The following is an 18,591-nucleotide window of genomic DNA, read 5'->3' as shown; positions in this document are numbered from 1 at the left end:
TATTGATTAGCTCTATTAAGGCTTTTCAACCCTCTCATTCTGGATCCATCAGACTATGTTGCTAACTTCTGGAGCTGGAGATCATGGCGAGGAAGCAAAGCTAGACATCATCTGCAAACAGCAGAGATGGAGTTTTAGGTCTCCTAAGTGGCATCCACCACAGACAAATTAAGTTTGTGAAAGTTACGCTTTCTCAGTTGGATCCTCTCCCTGTGGGTCGGCTGTTGTCTAGCCACTGCAGGTCTAGATGGGGACATGCGGGACCGCCTTGATGTGGTTAGGCTGGGTTCCCCACTGGGATGATGCAATCATCACCAGGGGTAGAGGACCCTACTTAGCATTTCCAACTACGAGCTTTTTCTGTGCTCAACCTGTTGCCCAATTTTTATCTCAAATATTTAAATAAGGATTGATTTGATTAAAGCTTTGTTTAAATACACGTGTACTGTAGTTTATATAGTTATATATACATGTCAGTTCAAACTATATATAGTTTGAACTGATCAACATTGGAGTCTTTTCCTGCATGGTGTTCCGTCACGCCCTTAAAGCTTTATTCACATGCACCCGTACGGGGGCGTTGACCCAAATGGGTGCTGCGGGTTTTTGGGTTGTCCCATAGAAGGTCATTGAAATGAGCAGCTGCATGTTAAAGGGAGCACAGGTGTGTCTTGTAGTACCCTTGAGGCCCGTACGACCACCAAAAGAGAGGTCAAAATAATTGGAATGTACCATTGTCATAGGTGTGGTAAGTGTATCATGAAGTATTTGCAAAGCATACACTCATCATGCGAATGATGCTTTTATGAAGGACTCTAGTCATTAGTAAGGCATGCTTACTGACTCCTACTAACCACACGCAAATGCTGCACGCACTGGGTGTGCAGGTAATAAGTTAGTACGCAGTAGGATGCCCACACAAACGACACTCTGATTTTCTAATTTCCTAAATTCTGACAGTCAAGCTTTACACAAGGAGCGCACGCTTTCAACAGCATTGCAGACCGAAGGGTTTGGGGGGGTTGAAAAAACGAAAAATCCGTTTGACGTGACTACATCTCACCTTATTTCTCCCGACTTACAGTACATGTTGTGTAGGTGTTGGCCAAGACCTGTTGCCCCCCCCAACACTCCTTTTAGCCCAGAAAATGTTTGTCAGAAAGTCTCGAAAGGGAGTCAAGATACTTTTTGTCCAATGGAAATGAGTTTTTGTGTTCAATTGCTTAGCATTGTCTTTGTCTTTAACCCTTTAATATCAGAGATAGCCGTTTCAGCAAAATAACACGGGCTCTTCGAACTACAAAAACTCTTTGACCATTTTGCAACTAATGTAATTCCAATAGATTGTGAAGCGAGAAAGCAGCCTTGCACCGGTAAAAAATCCATTGGAATTATGTTAACTGCTTAAGACTTATTAAAGTACTGTCACCAGCAACAGCTCTGGTGTTAATAGGTAAATGTAACTTTCCAAAGAAGGTTAAATCCCAGCTCATTCATGCATTAGTAAAGGGGTGGAGGAACCATTCAGGTTTGGAAGGTTTTTTTTGTATACTTTAAAACAAAAAAACCAGCAGGGCTGTGGTTCAGAATAAATTGAATTCATTTTCTTGTTGAAAATGTGAAATATCTATTCTCCAAATCCATGATTGATTGATTTCAATTGTATTTCTTGTATTTTGTTAGATAAAAAAATGTCATTATCAGAAGACCGAATTTTATTAAAAATAAATAAACATATTTCTTTTTATTTTAAATAGCTGGGTGAAAATAGACCATGAAAAAAAAGTTTTAATACCAGTTCATTTAGCAACTAAATGGGTTTTTATTCAGATCTAAGGTAAATTCGTTTTTTATGTGATTAATACCATTTTTTCTCATAGAATTTTATTTGTCTTAAAGGTTTAAAAGGAATGTTAGTCAAAAACTACCTTTTCCCAGAGAAATCCCTAAGATTGGTGTCTTATGCTACACTTTTTTCCTCATCCTCCTGCATCCAGAGATAGAGAGGCTGCAGGCCAGTTTGCTAGCAAGCACGTCCTCACTTGCGTAAAAATCCATCCATTCACACAATCGAGCGATTGTGCAATCGAGCGATTGTGCAGAGAATCAGCTCGAGATAGGGCGATACAAAAACATACAGATAAATAATTTGTGATGGAAGTTTTTCTCAGTAATTGTGTCTGAGTTTTCCGAACAGATTGATTTTCACAAAGAAAACAAAAAAATAACCTTGTAGCAGAACAAATGAGATTTTAACCTTCATCCACAGAGTTCTGCAGCAAGAATTTTGATTTCGATCCGTAAAATTCCGCATCAGTGACTGATTAGTGCATTTGCTGTATAGTTGACTGTAGGCTGAATGTATCTGTGTGAGTTTGGGTCTCCCCCAGCTGCATACTGCAGCCTTCGTCACGCCTGGCTGCCTCACAGCAGTGTGATGTAATGGCCTTCTTTTTTTCCCCCTCCTTTAAGGGACTGACTGTGTCAGTTTGCTTTTTGCTGCTGTGCCACTTGGGGCCAGGCAGCACAAAGACGGTTTAAGCCCTAAGTAAACGGTGTCACCGCAAAGTGGTAGAGATCACTTGGCACCTTGGGCTACTTGGTCTTAAATGGATAATAAATTGTAAAACATTGAAGAAGAAAAAATCTTTGTTGAGATTGAGAAGGTTATTGGCTGATTAAACACGAGGACTTGCAGGACAACGTTTACTTTTCATTTCATGAGAGGAAATGAGACAACCTGGAGCTCTTCTTAGTGATTATAATGAGGGATGATGCTTTTTTGAGTTCTGACTCACTCCATTCTGCCTTTGAGCTTCAGAGTGTAAACATGCCTGGTTAATGGTAACCAGCTTATTTCATCACCATCATGATCTTAAGCCCAGAGAGCACAACTGCATCAATGTCTGATTTTCTGCCAGATTTTTTACTCCCATGCAGTGTAAGAAAACAAACAAGCGCAACAACATAAAAACAACCGGTGATGGGGAAAATAACGTAGTAGGAACATACCATCCATCCATCTTCTAGTAACCATGTCGCTGGGGCAGCAGTCTAAGCAAAGATACCCAGACTTCCCTCAACTCGGCCACTTCCTCCAGCTCCTCTGGGGGGACCCCGAGGCGATTCAAAGCCAGCCCAGAGACATAGTCTCTCCAGTGTGTCCTGGGTCTTTCCCAAGTGTGTGCTAATCAGGATGCTCCATTCATTTGGTCGCCTGGGATCCTTGCTTACAGATCTGCAGCACAAGGTGCTCCTGTGCAGTGGCTACTGAAGGGCGTTTGGCTCTCTTTACCCTGGCCTTTTCCTCAAAGTTAAGTGTTCTGCTCTGATCGATTTGTCCCAGCCAGCGGGTGACTGGAGCTACCAGGGCTGTCAGTGGAGTCCACCGGGCGCTTCTGGTTGGAAATGTTTCTGCCTTTCCAGTTGGGCACAGGACTCTTATGGTGGGAACAATCTGATTTTAACATCTTTTTTAGGGTAACGTGTGAGTGTGTGTATTTGTATTTTATAATATCGTATTATTTTATCTGTCTTCAGAACCAGCCCTTCACAAGAACCGGGTCACAGGTGGTGTGGTCCTACTGGTGTGCTGTTGGAATTCCCATTTCCTTCATCATTTTTGTGTGGCATGGTGCACTGGTGTGGTGTGTTTAGGGGTTTTAGGATTCCCTCCCCACATGTTGACCTGGTCTGGTAGGTGCAAAAAGGCAACATTGTTTTTAGTATTTTATGACTATTTGCATTTTACTTTAATAAATGGTATATTTTTACAAAACATTTGAACTGTATCTGTGCCTGATGGGATCCTGCTTAGAAATAGTGTGCCCAACACTTTACATGCAGACAAGATGTCCGAGCCACCTCAACTGAACTCAACGTCACCCAAAGCTGAGTCCCTGATTGGTTGAAGCGACGTGGTAACCTTGCCAAAGTTCCTTCTTAAAAAGGGGAACCAGACCATCTAAAACAAAACAACCATTTTCAAAAATTCACGCCAGGTTTTTGATCACCCCATAGCACGGAAACTGCTCTGCTCAGGGTGACGAACGATCTGCTGATGGCAGCTGATTCAGGATCTTCTCTGCTTGTTCTTCTGGACTTAACAGCAGATTTCGATACAGTGGACCACACCGTCCTTCTGCATCGCCTCAAAAACTCTGTAGGACTGTCAGCAGATGTGCTGCAGTGGTTCAGATCATATTTGACTGGCAGAACTGAATATGTGCTTATGGGAGGATGCAAGTCCAGACCGCTTCCTGTGACATGTGGTCTTCCGTTTTTATCTCCTGGTAGTGCCTTGTTTTTCCATGTTGCATTTTTCATATCTGAAGTCCATCTTGTCCTTGTCTTTGCTGCATTGTATCATTTGTTTTGCCTCTTCAGTCTCTTCTTCTATATCTGGTCCTTTTTTTCTGTTTCTCAGCAGGACACAAACACACACACACACACACACATTTCTGGCCCACAGCAATAAAAGCAACCCAAATAAAACCAGCAAAAACATGATTTGTATTCTAAACCATTTCTGTGATGGGAGGGGAACGTGGGGGAAGGGGGGAGTGGACAGTGCGCCTGCAGCAGTTGTTAAAGACAGAGTTTGAAGAATGGTAACATTTGTGAGTTAAACGAGTGTCTATTCATTGTCTGTGGATTTCTCTGGAGCTGTTAATGTGACTTTTAGCTTTAACTCTGTATAGGCATTTTGCATATCATGAGGTTTTTGGACAAAAGTCTCATGTGGTTTGTAGTTTTGGGATACATTTCTTGTTAAAAAAAAAGGTTTTAAAAAGAGTGTTCCATTTTATCAATAGCCTTTTTTTTGTTTAAATCATAGGGCTGGTGGAATGGCGTGTGAGGATCCGTTTGCATTTGCATGAGTGGGCAATGCTCATCCGCACCCATGGGTGCGCACATGGAAGTGGATCTTGCATCCCCACCACTGGCGGCCATGCCCGGTCAGCAGATAGCACCCCCTTCTCACTCCCAGCAGCTCTTGCAAGGGTGTGCCAGGAAAAGAGATAAGTTAGAGCGCCACTGACCCCAAAGTGAATTTAAAAAGAAAAAGAGGTGAAACTCTGGCAGCGATAAGGCAGCTCCTCATGCTCGCATGAACTCAAACAAACGTGCTCCATGAAGCTTTTCATGCTGAAGCGGACGATGAATCCCTGTTCTACCCCAATGCCCTGAGGGGTAGGGGTGTCTCAGGTCTTTTTAAGATAAGAAGTCAAAGAAAGGGGGTGAGAGATGTGCAATCTGTTCTTTACAATACATTTCTTTTTGTTTGGACATGCTGGAGTACAAGACTGCCTGTGGATCACAATCCAGAAAGATAGAATATCAAAACATTGAAATGAGTGAATCTCTCATTTGATAAATTCTTAGAATTGTATGACTTGTATCTGTAAGTAAAAACAATAAACAAGAACATATATTTTCTTTATTATTATATATTATTCACTTATAGTCACTCATCTGTCATGTTATCTATAAATCACAGATTCTTGTTGTAACCTTAAAGGTTGAATCATTTACTGTATAGCCAAAAATGGAAAGCCGCTCCTGTTAGTCTGAATGTACGAATAAGTCTCAAAAGGCAAAGGTCATTTTATTCGAGCATTCAGTTCTAGCCCCACCCTTTAGGCCTTATGTTATGGTTTAAAGACTGGGTTATGGCTAATGGGTAAAACTGGGATTTGGCCCTCTTGCACAGAACTCCGCTTCAGGCCAGATTGCAGGTCAGCCTTCCTTTGACTAAAGAGAAGAACAGGATTGAGAGCGACAGAAGGTCTTTTCGGTAAAGACAAACGATGTGCAGTGATGCCTTCACAGGATGTAAACTGGCAAAAGTGGGGTTAAACTCTTTAATGACTTTGACTCAACAAACACATGCGCACTTCCATGTAGGTATTTTTTTGTTTTGTTTTTCTTTAACTAGTCCTGTCCAGGAGCTGAGCAAACAGGTCAGAGCTGAAGGCCTCTTGTGATGAACAGATTTACTGTTATAATAGGGGGTTTTGAATCTTCTGACACTCAAGGTGTTTATTCGTATATATTCCTTTGTATTTGAGAGTAAACTTTATTTATATTAATTATGTTTGTACACATTTTTTGTTGGACTGGATGGAAACAAAAGAAGAGAGTGAGAGAGTGGGATCTTAGAGATAAGCGACAATGTTACAGAAGACAGAATAGAAAATAAAAAGGAGGGTTAAAGAAGTTGGATGATAACTAAAGAAGAAGGCGGGGCAGAAACATAAAGCAATGACTTGCTTGAGATTTATCAATATCACTGTCAGTTGAGATTATGGTCCACAGACACACTTGAATACTATAAACATACCTTTTTGGCTCCTTCACACACCACACCAACATGCCAACACATACAACTACAGTTCACATGCACATAACTGTGCATACAAACAGACACATGTCAAGCATATCATTCTATCATGCATACTATTTGTGCAAAGGTGGGCTGATACCTGTGTTCAGTCGAGTGATTGCATTGCACTGTGGTGGATAATGCAGTAAATCTGTTGTGCGAAACGCTCTGTTACAAATATGATACAAATATGGTCATTAACAAATCATCAACACAAAAAGACTTGAAAGATCCCAACAAAGATTAAAAAAGCAACAAAAAAAATTAGAAATCAAGACAAATTTCCAAAAAACAAAATGTGAAAAAAGACATTTTGGAAAGCAAAAGTAAATTTCACAAATCAAAATTAAACATTTTGGCAAATCTCTCATTGGATGATGTTTGAGTTTTGATGAAGAGGGAAAAAGGGCTGTGGAATCACCAAACTTTTGCAGTAGTGGTGCTCAGAAACCTAAAGAAATATCGTCTGTCAGAAGACATCACCATGCTAAATGACTCACGGTTGAAAAGGTGAACAAAAGTCATCTTTCCATCAGTGATGTCTGTTAACGTCTATGATACTTAACTTTTCTGTTGTTCATCTTTTTAACATTTCATTTTGGTTTCAGTTGATCACTTTTATTTTATTTTTTTAAATCTTTTTCATTTTGTTGATTTTTTTATTGTGTTTTGAGTTTCTGTGGAATTACATTTTGGTTCCTGGAATTTTGCTGTGATTCCTAAAATGAATTGTTTCTATTTTAGTGTTTCTTTTACTTTTTTAATTGTCGTGATGTTCAAAATGTTTTTGTGTTGAGTGATACGCTGATTTGATTTGCACTTCAGGGCCACCATAGATAACTACTAGCCCCTCGTAAAGTACCAAACAATTTTTGTTAAAAATAAAATGTTCCTAAAATCAGAGAATTAAAAATGCTTTCTGTTTTTAGTATTTGGTCTCAAACCGTACAACTGGCCTTGGATCTTTCTTTGAAAATCTGTACTTTTTGTGGGAAACATTGAATAGCGCCAACAGATCTGAGCTGCAGCTGCGATCAACCTGCTGACAGACTTGATTATAATCAGCCATCAAGCATCTCAAATTCCAGAATGACAGTGATTAACGTGTTCCAAACCATGCTGTTTCTCTGAGGTACGAGTACAGACACCAGTGTTATAATCTTGATGTTACTTATTAACTTACAATTGGTCAGAGCATCAGAAAATGATATTAACCATCTGAGTCTGTCTGATAGTTGTCTGTGTGTTCGTCCGCTGCATGGAACAAGGACATCTGACGAGTACACCAACATAGCTTTAAATATTGTGGCAACCCCTCAACATAGACACCATCTTTGTTTTTGCAGCCTTCGATCCCCTCAGGTTTATCTGAAGAGATTTCCGTCTTTCTACATTTATAGGGTCATACAAAAGCTGGTGCTAAAACGGTATTCCAAGTTCACAACTTCTGATCTGGTTTCTTTGTGTCAAAGTCCTCTGTATAGATCAGTCTACTTCAACCACACCTTTAAAAACCTTTTAAAAGGAGAATTAAAGGTCCTGAAATGTCTAACTAATCTCATATTATTCTAGAAATTAACCAAAACAATCATCTGTGATGTTGTGAGGCTACAATTATTTTCATTTGACTCTTTAATCATATAACAAAAACTTGCTCAAGAACAGTCAGCCCAAAATGTCTCGTAAAGTAGGCTTCTTGTTCAATAATGAGCAGTATCAGTTGCCTCTTACCTATGCATTTACAATAAAGTTTGCATTCCTCGTCACCTCACATGTTGGAGCATTGCTGACCCATCCTCATCAGAAAACATTAGTCCAGTTAATTGTTTCGAAATGCTTTCAAGTACAGGGTTCATATTCAGCAGGTATGAAATGTCAAGATACCGTTACTGCAAAGGCGGCATCTTGTTACAGCATCAACATGAAAAAGAGCTTATGGAAATGAGAACTGGACTGTCACATTTAATGGTTCACTGTGTTTGAAAACAAAGTTATTATTAAATGGTTTGATCCATTAGGATTTTTCTTATTGTACTAGTTTAGCGCCACTGACAGTAAATGATTGATATACAGTGATTAACAAAAAGGCAACAAGAAAAGGCTTGTTCCTCAAATCAGTCCTGTCATGCATTCAGCAGGTGTGATGCAGACAGGTTTCTTTTAGTTAATAAGGTGTAGAAAAGTAATTTAGACTAGTGTTTCACTCAGCGGAGACACAAAGATTATAAATTGTAAATCAGCATAAATTTGAACCTGTAACCCTTGTGCTATCCTAGGCACTTTACCATTGGGAGTTGGGTCATCTAGACCCACTAGACAGTGCGCCGAACCTTTTTTCTTCAATGATTTTTTAACCTCACTTGTGTCCATGGATTACATGAAATCTTTCCACCTTTATCCACTTTTGACATGGGAGGGAGAACACGTCAATGTAAGGGTGGGGTCATCTAAGATAGCACAAGGGTTAAATCCACAAAAGAGGTAAAACACTCCTGTCACCAGAGAGCCACTGTTGAGACTCTTCCTTTTATTATTTCTGATGTTAGTAAGTTGTAGAAGGAAAGAAAAAAACAAAATATTTCATTTTTACTAAATTATCAGGTCAAAAACTTAATGTGGAGATGAGTCGATCCTCATAAACATTCCGTCGACAGTAAAGACTACCTTACAAATGCAGTTCAAAGTTTTTCATTGGCTCTCAAGGCCCAAAAAGTTACTGTAACCTGCTAATGTGGGAATTTAAAAAAATCTAATTTTTAAGTCTGTAGTCAGCTGGAAACAACCGTTGAACTTTTAAATCCAGCAGCCATTTTGAAGTAAAGCTGAGGTTCCCATTGGTTTGACTCTTGAAGATGAGCAATAGGACTTCTACGTAAATCGCACCACAGCTGAGCTAAAGCAGAAGGCAAGATGGCCGTTCTTTGAAATGTCAGGCTGCAGGTTTGATGCAAAGACCGATTCTCCAAAACTGTGATCACTTTTTAATTTCCACTTTTTCCTGGATGGTAAAGCTGCACAAACAGTACACACCGCTACCTACTGTATCGGGTGTGCCAAAACGCCCAAGTCATCAGACAGCCAGGATATGCAAAGAATAGAAAACTTTATGTGTATACCCTCTAAGGCACTGTTTTTCAACCTTTTATGGTTTATGGTTTCAACCTCACATCCATTTTTGTGATAATTGTGGCAGAAAAAGCTGGAAAATGCAGCTGTTTTTCTAAAAGATGTAATAAAAGTTAAGTTAGAAGAAAACTGTTTGATGTGTGTTCGTTGTGGTTTCAAGACGTTTACAAGGAAGACTCGTGCGCTGAGACGCTGTCACTTTAACCGAATGCATCATGGGAGATGTAGGGCAAACAGCCGCCAAACGCAGACAGACTCGCGTCCCTGAGCTTCATTGTTTTGTTCACTTTTTCCACGGTCTGATACTGGATCCCGCGGAAAGCTACACCGCTAAAGACGAGCTTTAGCTGGTATTTTTGTTAGAACTGAGCGACTTTATGAGCAGAATCGGAACAAGGAAGTGAAGACTTTAACCACTTCTGATTGGTCAGACTGATGACGTGTGATAAAGCCTCCAAGAATGATGTTGGTGGAGACATTTAAAGGGGTGGGACTTTCCCGAAAACAGCTGAAGCTGTGGCTAAATCGCCGTACCTTCATTCTTATCAAAATGTCTTTAATAGAATCAAATAAACACAAAGAAAAAGTATTTTATGATCTTTCATATTCCTAACTACTCAGTGTTTTATCACTGTTTGGATGAACACAGAACTGATATCCTGGAGATGGTAAATGTTTTTAGATCAGTTAATGAGGACATTTCCCACGGCACACCTGACCATCTCAGCCGCGGCACGGCACACCTGTTGAAAAACACTGATCTAAGGAATAATTATATTGTGTTCATTTTTTTCCCTTTATAATTTTTTTGTTATGTTAACTTCTCTACCCTCAGTTAATGTTAATGAAGCTAAAATCCACATAAAAGTACAGTTAAAAGGAAATCCTAATTCAAATCTGAATCCCAAAGCAAACTTGGTTTTAATTATTAGTCTGCTTAGAAATTTTACAAAATCACTAAACCTCCTGACCTCTGCTTAACCTTTTAGCAGCGCCGGTGTTACCATTCTTTTGACCACCGTAACTTTTCAACCGTTTACGTAGATAAGGTGTTTTTTTCCAGCGGATTCTGAAGCGGGTAAAAGCAGCCTTGTGCCAATATGCAACCTTTTACAGTAGTAAAGTTTTGCATATTGGTGCAAAGCCGATAGAAACATCTGCTTTCTCCATGTCAGAACCAGCTGATTAACGTTGATTGCGTAAACGGTTGAGGAGTTACGATTTGTCCAAGAGCGTGTGTTATCTAGGTGTCACCGACTACATCTCCGATGTTAAAGGATTAACTTTCGAAGGAAGGCCTGACAAATCAGGAAAAAGTTTGGACCATAAAGTGATGACAGGAAGAAAAAACTACATTCACATCCTAGCATTTTCTCTAGACAAGAGGCAGCCGGTAGCTTTAAATCACAATTGGTGATTTTTTTTTTTTTACTGTGATCTTGCCTCAGAAGGCTGCAGTTATGATCTTATCACATCAAAGATTGATAACAAAGTTCAAACTGAGGCATTGCTGCACATTTGTTTCAGATGTAGATAAAGAAACCCATTCTTTATTTTCTCTCACAGGTCCCCCTGATCCACAATGACCTTCAGTCACAAAACAGAAATTCACTCTTGAAGAGGAAAATATGAGCAACGAAAGAAATCTGGATGTTTGAAAATCTTTGTTTTTTAAAACAAACAAAAAGGAATAATTTGAGAATTTTCTGCTTAGAAGCTAACATATGTGTCAGTGAACTTTACCATTTACAATAAATCTGTTGTGGTTTTGATTGTTGTGTCCTCCATTTTCTGATGAAGTTATAAATGGAGTAAAATCTGATCCTGTATGCAACAAGAGTGGATGATGCACATCCACTCTTTAAGAAACAGAGGAAATCTAAATTTACACCAAGATTGTCATCCCAGAAGGTGGAGGCTTTAAGTGCCTTCATAAAAATAGGTCACATTATCCTATTAATTTCCCACTTCTTAAAAAAAATTAGTTGAGGCTAAAATGACAAGAGACCTCTCTATCCATTTTTCTCGCTCTCTGTCCCACCTGACTGGGGGTTTGTTAATGATCTCATTTAAGGGGTCATGGGTTTTCTAATTGCAAATGCCGCTCTGGACTGACCCTAGTGACAGTCTAAAGTTAGAATTGACTTTTTGTCCTCACTAAAAATACTCAAACTTTTGCCACCCGCTGTGCTCACAAACCCACCGACCCTTGTGGTCTTTCCAGAATGCTTTGGACCTGACCTGAGTTCAGAAAGTTCTTGTCAGAACATTTCGTATAATTATAAGCACAGAAAAGTGTGACATTTTTGACCAAACACTGCAAACACTTCAGACTCCTTCGTTTGTTTTTGCGTCTTTACATGACCCGACTGAGTCAAGCTGAGCTCTGTCGAGCCTGACTTCTTGCAATGCTGCAATGTCTTCCAAAGCCAAAACATATGATACTGCAGCTGATCCCATTTACTCCAAGATCACACAATTGAGAGCTGATTTTGTCTAGTTTTACCACCTGTGCATTGGGACCATCAAGCTCTCTGCAGACACTGACATATTTGTCCTTGACCTTGGCAACAATGACTAACTTGTGACGGCTCCAAAAAGCCAGTATGCCGATCACGGCCCCCTGTCAGGGCCCATTATGGTAACAGAGGCACTCATTAATGTGTCTGTGTGCTTTAATTGTGATCAAACAGTTAGGAAAAGGACAAGAGAATGCCATGTGACCTGTGCTGCATCAGCTGCATCAGCTGTGCAGCTGTGCATGCACACTAGCTGCAGGTTTGGGTCAGCATTGAGCTTTGTTTGTAAGAAAAAAATCAATGCACCACTTCTGCTAAACCATCCCTCCCCTTTATTACCTTTTCTCAGTGTGTTTAAATTAAAGAAAGGCTTTGAAAAAGAGGCATCAATGTGCATTTCCTCCAGCCAAATGCAAATGTCATTTATCCTGCTCTTCAGCTACGAATGCTGGTGGTTAATCACCTACCCTCCCTCTTGAGTTGCAGTGCCACTGCGGTGGCACGGTGACCACAGTTTATCCTGAATTGAGTTATGAGCTCAAGAGTCAGAAAAATTTAAACAGCCAGTTCAGCATCAGTAAAACAAGATAATAAAGGAGGGATCTGAAGAAAAGATGCAAAAGAAGCATGATCCAAAGAAACAAAGGTCAATCCAGATTAATTATAGATTTAAAACTTTTTTTTTATCTTGAAGAGTGAAGTTTTTTTTTTCCCATTCACATGAATGTCCCTTCCATGACATCTATCACTAACAGTCACCAGCTCACGCGAACATCTACCCATATAGATCCCTGCATGCAGCCGCTTTTCCACCAACCTGCACTCATTCATTGGCCCTCCACACCACCAAGCAGTGGGAGGGGGGGGGAGCCAAGGGGCAAATGGCAATGTAGGACAAAGGACGGCTTCATCCAACAACTTAATCAAAGTGAAGTATGAACGCATGAATGCCAACCATCGCCACCGTTTCTTTACTAAAGCCTGAAACAGGAATGCAATGTTTGATGGCACATGTGTGTTCTTCCCTGCTAGCCACAATCACAGAGGCATTAGCGTTGCGTTATAGATGCACAGTTGCTTTAAGTGGCATATCTTGGTTTGTAATCACGCTAATCTGCTAGCTCTTATGCAACACCACTTTGTAAGTGGAGACAGGTCAGAGAGTCAGTAACGTACAGTGACTCCCCTCCGGGTTTCTAATTAAACAAATTTATGCGCGGATCATGATGAAAGTGGTTATGTCTGTAGCCTTTTTAACAAGAGCAACAGCTACTCTATGCTGCTCAGTTTTGCACTGGGGGATGAATTACCATGTTTAAGTATTCCCACAAAAGGGTGAAACTTCTATGAGTATGTAACCCTTATTGAACTAGGTAAGTCTGTTGAGATGCAAGTCTTATTTACAAAAACAACCTATTTAAAAGGGCATCTTACTGACAGTAATGTCCACAAGCTTTTCTTCAGTACCAACAATTTTTTGATCTACCATGTATTCTGCACTATAAGTCATATAATGCTAACATGGCTATGGTATGTTGAATTCTATTGTTTTTTACATGTTACTAACAAGGTTGGAAGTTAGCGTAGCCGCAGTAACGTTTGTTTTAGCTGTATCAGTCTGTTTATGTATGTGTTGCTAACAAGGTCAAAAGGTACAACCTATGCCAACATAACTAACATGTAGGAAACACGTTCTAGAATAACTCTGAACACTGTTAATAAAATCTGACTAATGGACGTCTCTCTGACTTTTTTGTCTCACTTAATGCACTTTAGTTTGGTGCGCCTTATATATGACAGAAGTTTAAAATTAGGCAAATCATCGATATTATGCCTTCTAATCCGGTGTAGTATAATATGGAATATACCAGAGGTGGGCACTGAGGGCCGCAGTCCTGCATGTTTTCCAGCATACCCTGCTCTGGCATGTTCTGATTGGCTGGACACACCTGAACCAGGTAATCAGCCATCAGTAGGGCAAGATTATTGGCTGGACACACCTGAACCAGGTAATCAGCCATCAGTAGGGCAAGATTATTGGCTGGACACACCTGAACCAGGTAATCAGCCATCAGTAGGGCAAGACTATCTGGAAATCATGCAGACACACCGGCCCTCGAGGCCTGGAATTGCCCACCCCTGGAATATACGATACTTTTGAAAAACTTTAAATCACACTGCGATACAACATCTTGTTCAAGTTAATACTGTGCGTGAGAAAACAAAGGAGCACTATTCTCAAGAAGAACTTAAAAACAGCATGTTATACAACCCTGTGTAAGGCCAATGGTAGTTCTCCACTGCTCTTCTTGATCTTCTTTAATGGATTAATCCAGAAATAGCAGATAATTCAGGTGATATAGATGTGATGATTTTAAAGAAAGGGTACCATCCTGAATGGGAAGACTTTCAAGGACAATCTCATTGATTGATCTTGTGGGCAAACCGTTGAAAAAGTTCTTGATCTGATCTTGTGGAACATACTTACCCCTGAGCCCGGTCAACCACACTCAAAAAGACTCAACCCAATGAGAGTGTACCATATTTCATGACTGCAACGGGTCAACAATATTTGTGTCAAGATTGAGACAATAAAATGACATAAAACCAAAGAGCTTGTCACAATAGTAATAATGGGATCAAGCAGGCGTGTACATAAAAAAATGTTTCTCCATAAATCAAGAAGACAATTTTTGGGATTAAAATTCATCTTCACACTTATCAATAAGCACTATAGACTAATAAATCTTAGCGGAAACTGTTCAAAACAGTAGACTCATTAGGTTCATAAAAAGTTTTTAGAGTTCCTGTAGAGTTCCTGTACTTTTCTTAAGTCTTACTTTACCTTCCAAAGTGCCAGGCTAAACATTGCTCTGCACTGTTTACTTCTGTCTTCATACATCTGCCATCATGGCATCTGACTTTGCTCACCTTTTCCATTAAATAAAAGAAAAACATCTAAAAGATGTTTGAAGGTGCAATTTTGTTCATTTTGAAGATTTTGCTGTGTAGTGCTTTGAAAGTAGAATAGTTCAGTGACCTTTGTTTCGCTGGCTGCAAATGTAAATGTCACACCATTGATTAACTTTGCTTTTACGCTTCTGGTTTTACTTTATTCTCCTTAATTAAAAAAAGAAATACTCACACTTTTTTTGGTCTAGACAGTCTATCTGCATTAGTATTATAGAGAACGGCACCAGGGTTCACTTTTAAATGTGTTAAATAGGGGTCTTTTTCCATCAGATTAGGGTTTGGCTTGTTTGGGTGATTCTGTCACACAGTGCCCTTAGACCACATTCCAACCATTAGCAAGGTACGTGCACTGGCTATTTGCAAATGCTGAGCGCTTGGGGTATGTAGGTGATATGCAAGTGCCCTTGGGACACCTGTAGGATGCCCCCACAAGTTACAATCAGGTTGTCTAATTTCCTTATTTCTAACAGTCAGGTGCGCGCACAAGGCGTGCTTTGGGCGCAAAAGGATATACACATCACTTGAACAAAACTAACAGGCCTCTTTCGCAGTGGGCATGTTTAAGGAGCATTAAAAAATGAAAAATCCGCACGACGTGCCTGAGTCTCACCTACTTAACCCTTACTCACCCTTGTGTTGAGTGTTTGCAATGACCTGTCAGCAGCATGCCTGTAGAAAAAATGTACATGCGCGATTTTCTCCACAAGATCAACACACGTTGTAAGAACTTAAAATTTCGTGCAAGCCACCTTTGTGTCCCGTACAGGTTTGCTCATTTTCCCCCCGCAGACAGCCAGTATCCACTTGTAAAGGCAGTTGTGACTAAGGCATAAAGTTAGCTTCAACTATCCGACCATCTGAGCAATTAGCACTTAGAGCTATTTATTAAATTATTGCAGACCAAAAAAAAAACATCGTCAACCATGTTTTTCTTTTTTCATTTCAGAGTTAACAGCTAAAATTTTCATTTATGAACAGAATTAGGACTTTTTTCAATGTTTTTAAAGCAATTTCAGAAATTTTGCAATTCCTTTGGCTACAACCTTTAACCACTGTAATAGTGAAATGTGATATACCGACGTCGTTTATCATACTATCAACAGCAAAACTGCTTATATGGGTTTTTGACGGATCTTTGACATTTAAGTGAAGTCCTATTAAAGTCTCGTTTTACAGATTATGCCACAGGACTTACAGTATAACAGCAGGTCAGCTGCGCCAAAGAGAACATCTTAGAAACAATCCTCTGATGCCAGAGTTTTTCAGATGACTTGCTGTATGCAACCTTTGTCTCTCCTTTTTAACCTGTTTCCATCCAACAGCAAGATTTGTGGTGTCCTCCTCTGTAACATTGTTTTCACCTGGGTATTTCACTCTCCAGGAAGTAGCAATCATGTTAAATCATGCAAGTTCCATGAAACCCTGTGCCGTAAAAGCCTTGCCTTATTATCTGGTGGGGTATTTGGGGTGCAGAGGGAAGTCAAAGTGCTGACGTATGAGCAGCAAAATCCCCCTTAAGGTACACTTTGTCTCACTTTTCAACTTAAAACGATTCTTTGTTTCTGACATCATTGATTTATGTCAAATTCTGCTGCCTGCTTCACTAATTATCCAATAAATGAAAACAAAGCCCAGTGCAGCAGAAACCAAACAAGAGGTCATTTAGATCTAATAATGAGTTTGCACATCAACAAATCCTTTCTGTGATCACTGATGAATCCATGGTCGTCATTCATCTGGATTGTGGATGTTCTTTGCATTCGGACCTTTAATACTGAGTCATCCAGATGCCCTCGGGTGAAGCTGCTTGGCTTTCACCTTGGATGCTTGTTGACCTGATTTCAGCATATTTTTGCTATTTCTGCCACAAACCTACAAACAACTTTGATCCAAGATGTTTTTAGTTGATTCATGGTTTGATTTCATCGATTTAAACTGGACTTCTGAGCTCAACAGTTTGAAGAATTACGGTTGAGTTCTGCCTTTTAGTTTTCCAGCAGAACAGCTCTTGTTTCTGTGGTGGAAATCCCATAACAATGTTGCTTTGGGTCTCTCGTGTTTTTGGTTGACAGTTGATGGTCCTTTGTTCATTCATTGATTACCAGGAAACTTGCTTTTTCACAGTTGCATCAACAGAAGGGGGGCATTGCACCCAAAATACAGTTGTTAGCTCATATAAGTCACTACATCATTATATATAGTTGCAGTGGCATTTTTTGACCTTATTGACAAGATCTGGTCTATGACAACCTGTATAATTGAATAAATGAACGCAACCCAATTAGAAAGGTTCTAGAATGAGAAAAACCTGCTACTTGTCTTTGGAGTTTATTCTCTACATTGCCTCTAAAAAATGGACAGTCACGTTTCTCTTCTGCAGTGCTGTGGATTTTCTGATTTTTTTTTTCGGATTACGGATCATGTATTAGAGCACACGGCAATCAGCTCCACTTGCTCTGCTCTGCTTCTCTTCATTTCTTGTCTTTTTCTGCACACTATCTGGGAGCCAATCACAGTCTGCTGTTTTCTGGTCCTGTTTGTGAATGGGACTTTTACGAGAGAGAAGGAGGAGGAGGAGGAAGAGAAGAGCGCTGCATTTGTAGGCATGCCGATACCACAGTGGGGGGATACCAGCTACAAATAATGTTTTTTTATTCCATTTTCCCTCCGAGTTTTCATTTTCATCACACTTTCCACCCCCCCACCCCCCGTCCCATCAGCTTTGAACTCTGAGTCGTCTTTCTCCTTTGATGCTGCAGTTTAGTGCTGCATTAAACATCCATCTTCCCCCCGCTTTCCTCTCACTTTCCATCCCCGTTCGCTTCAGCTTTCCCTGTCTTTCCCTCGAGCGTCCTGTCACACCACTGCTTCCTCTCTGCCCGCTTTTACGTCTTTCCCTCGCTTGCTGGTCCTTCCCAGCGTCACACCTGCAGCCACACGTCAAAGCAGGACACCCACTTACAGACGGGGACCCTTACCTTCTGTGACAAGGTCTACGTCCTCTCTTGGGTGAAGTGCGGCAAGCTGGCGAGCTTCTGGAGGCTGGAGAGAAGTGGAGGACAGAGAGAGAAAGAGATGGAAGGGAAGAGAAAGAGAGATAAGAGACGACAGAGCGAGTGTGAGAGGTTTAAAGATAGAGAGAAAGAGAGGGAGAAAAAGTGGACTCAAGAGTGGGGGGGGTGAACAATCAAAGAGGAGGAGGAGGGAGCACCAGCTAGCTGGAGGTGAGATGAAGGGGAGAAAGAGAGTGGTAAAGAGAGATAAAGGGGGAGCCAGAGATGGAGAGGGGGAGGAAGGATGGCAAGAAATGGATCGAGAAGTTGAGAGGAAGAATGGAGACGGTGGTGATGAACGGGAGGACGGATAAGGGGACACCCTCTGAATAGGCAGGAGGAAAAAGCCAGAATAAAAAAGAGGGGAGCATGAAAAAAAGACAAAGAGCCTGGCAGAGGACGCGCAGAGGACGGATAAAAGTTCATGATTGCAGAACATTTCATGTCTGGTCCTGATGCAGGGAAAGTCCTTCCGTACAGTCAATCATAATCCAGAGCAGGGATGCAGCACAGATACTGCAGTTAACCGAGGAGC

General features: G+C 40.5%; 1 protein-coding gene across 1 annotated transcript in view; it reads right to left on the bottom strand.

The window, feature by feature from the left end:
• pvalb6 (parvalbumin 6) overlaps positions 1-18,248 on the bottom strand; it is a 63,301-nt gene extending 45,053 nt beyond the window's left edge. The window contains exon 1 of the mRNA XM_078951404.1: positions 17,982-18,248. The gene's annotated coding sequence lies outside the window, so the exon portion shown is untranslated. The remainder of the gene's footprint in view (positions 1-17,981) is intronic.
• Positions 18,249-18,591: the final 343 nt, after the last annotated feature.

This window comes from Oryzias latipes, chromosome 8, assembly GCF_053564925.1.
Source record: "Oryzias latipes strain Hd-rR chromosome 8, Olatipes_Hd-rR_3.1".
Classification (NCBI taxonomy): Eukaryota; Metazoa; Chordata; class Actinopteri; order Beloniformes; family Adrianichthyidae; genus Oryzias; species Oryzias latipes.
Note: the sequence above shows the minus strand (reverse complement) of the source record. Positions and strands in the feature narration are given on the sequence as shown.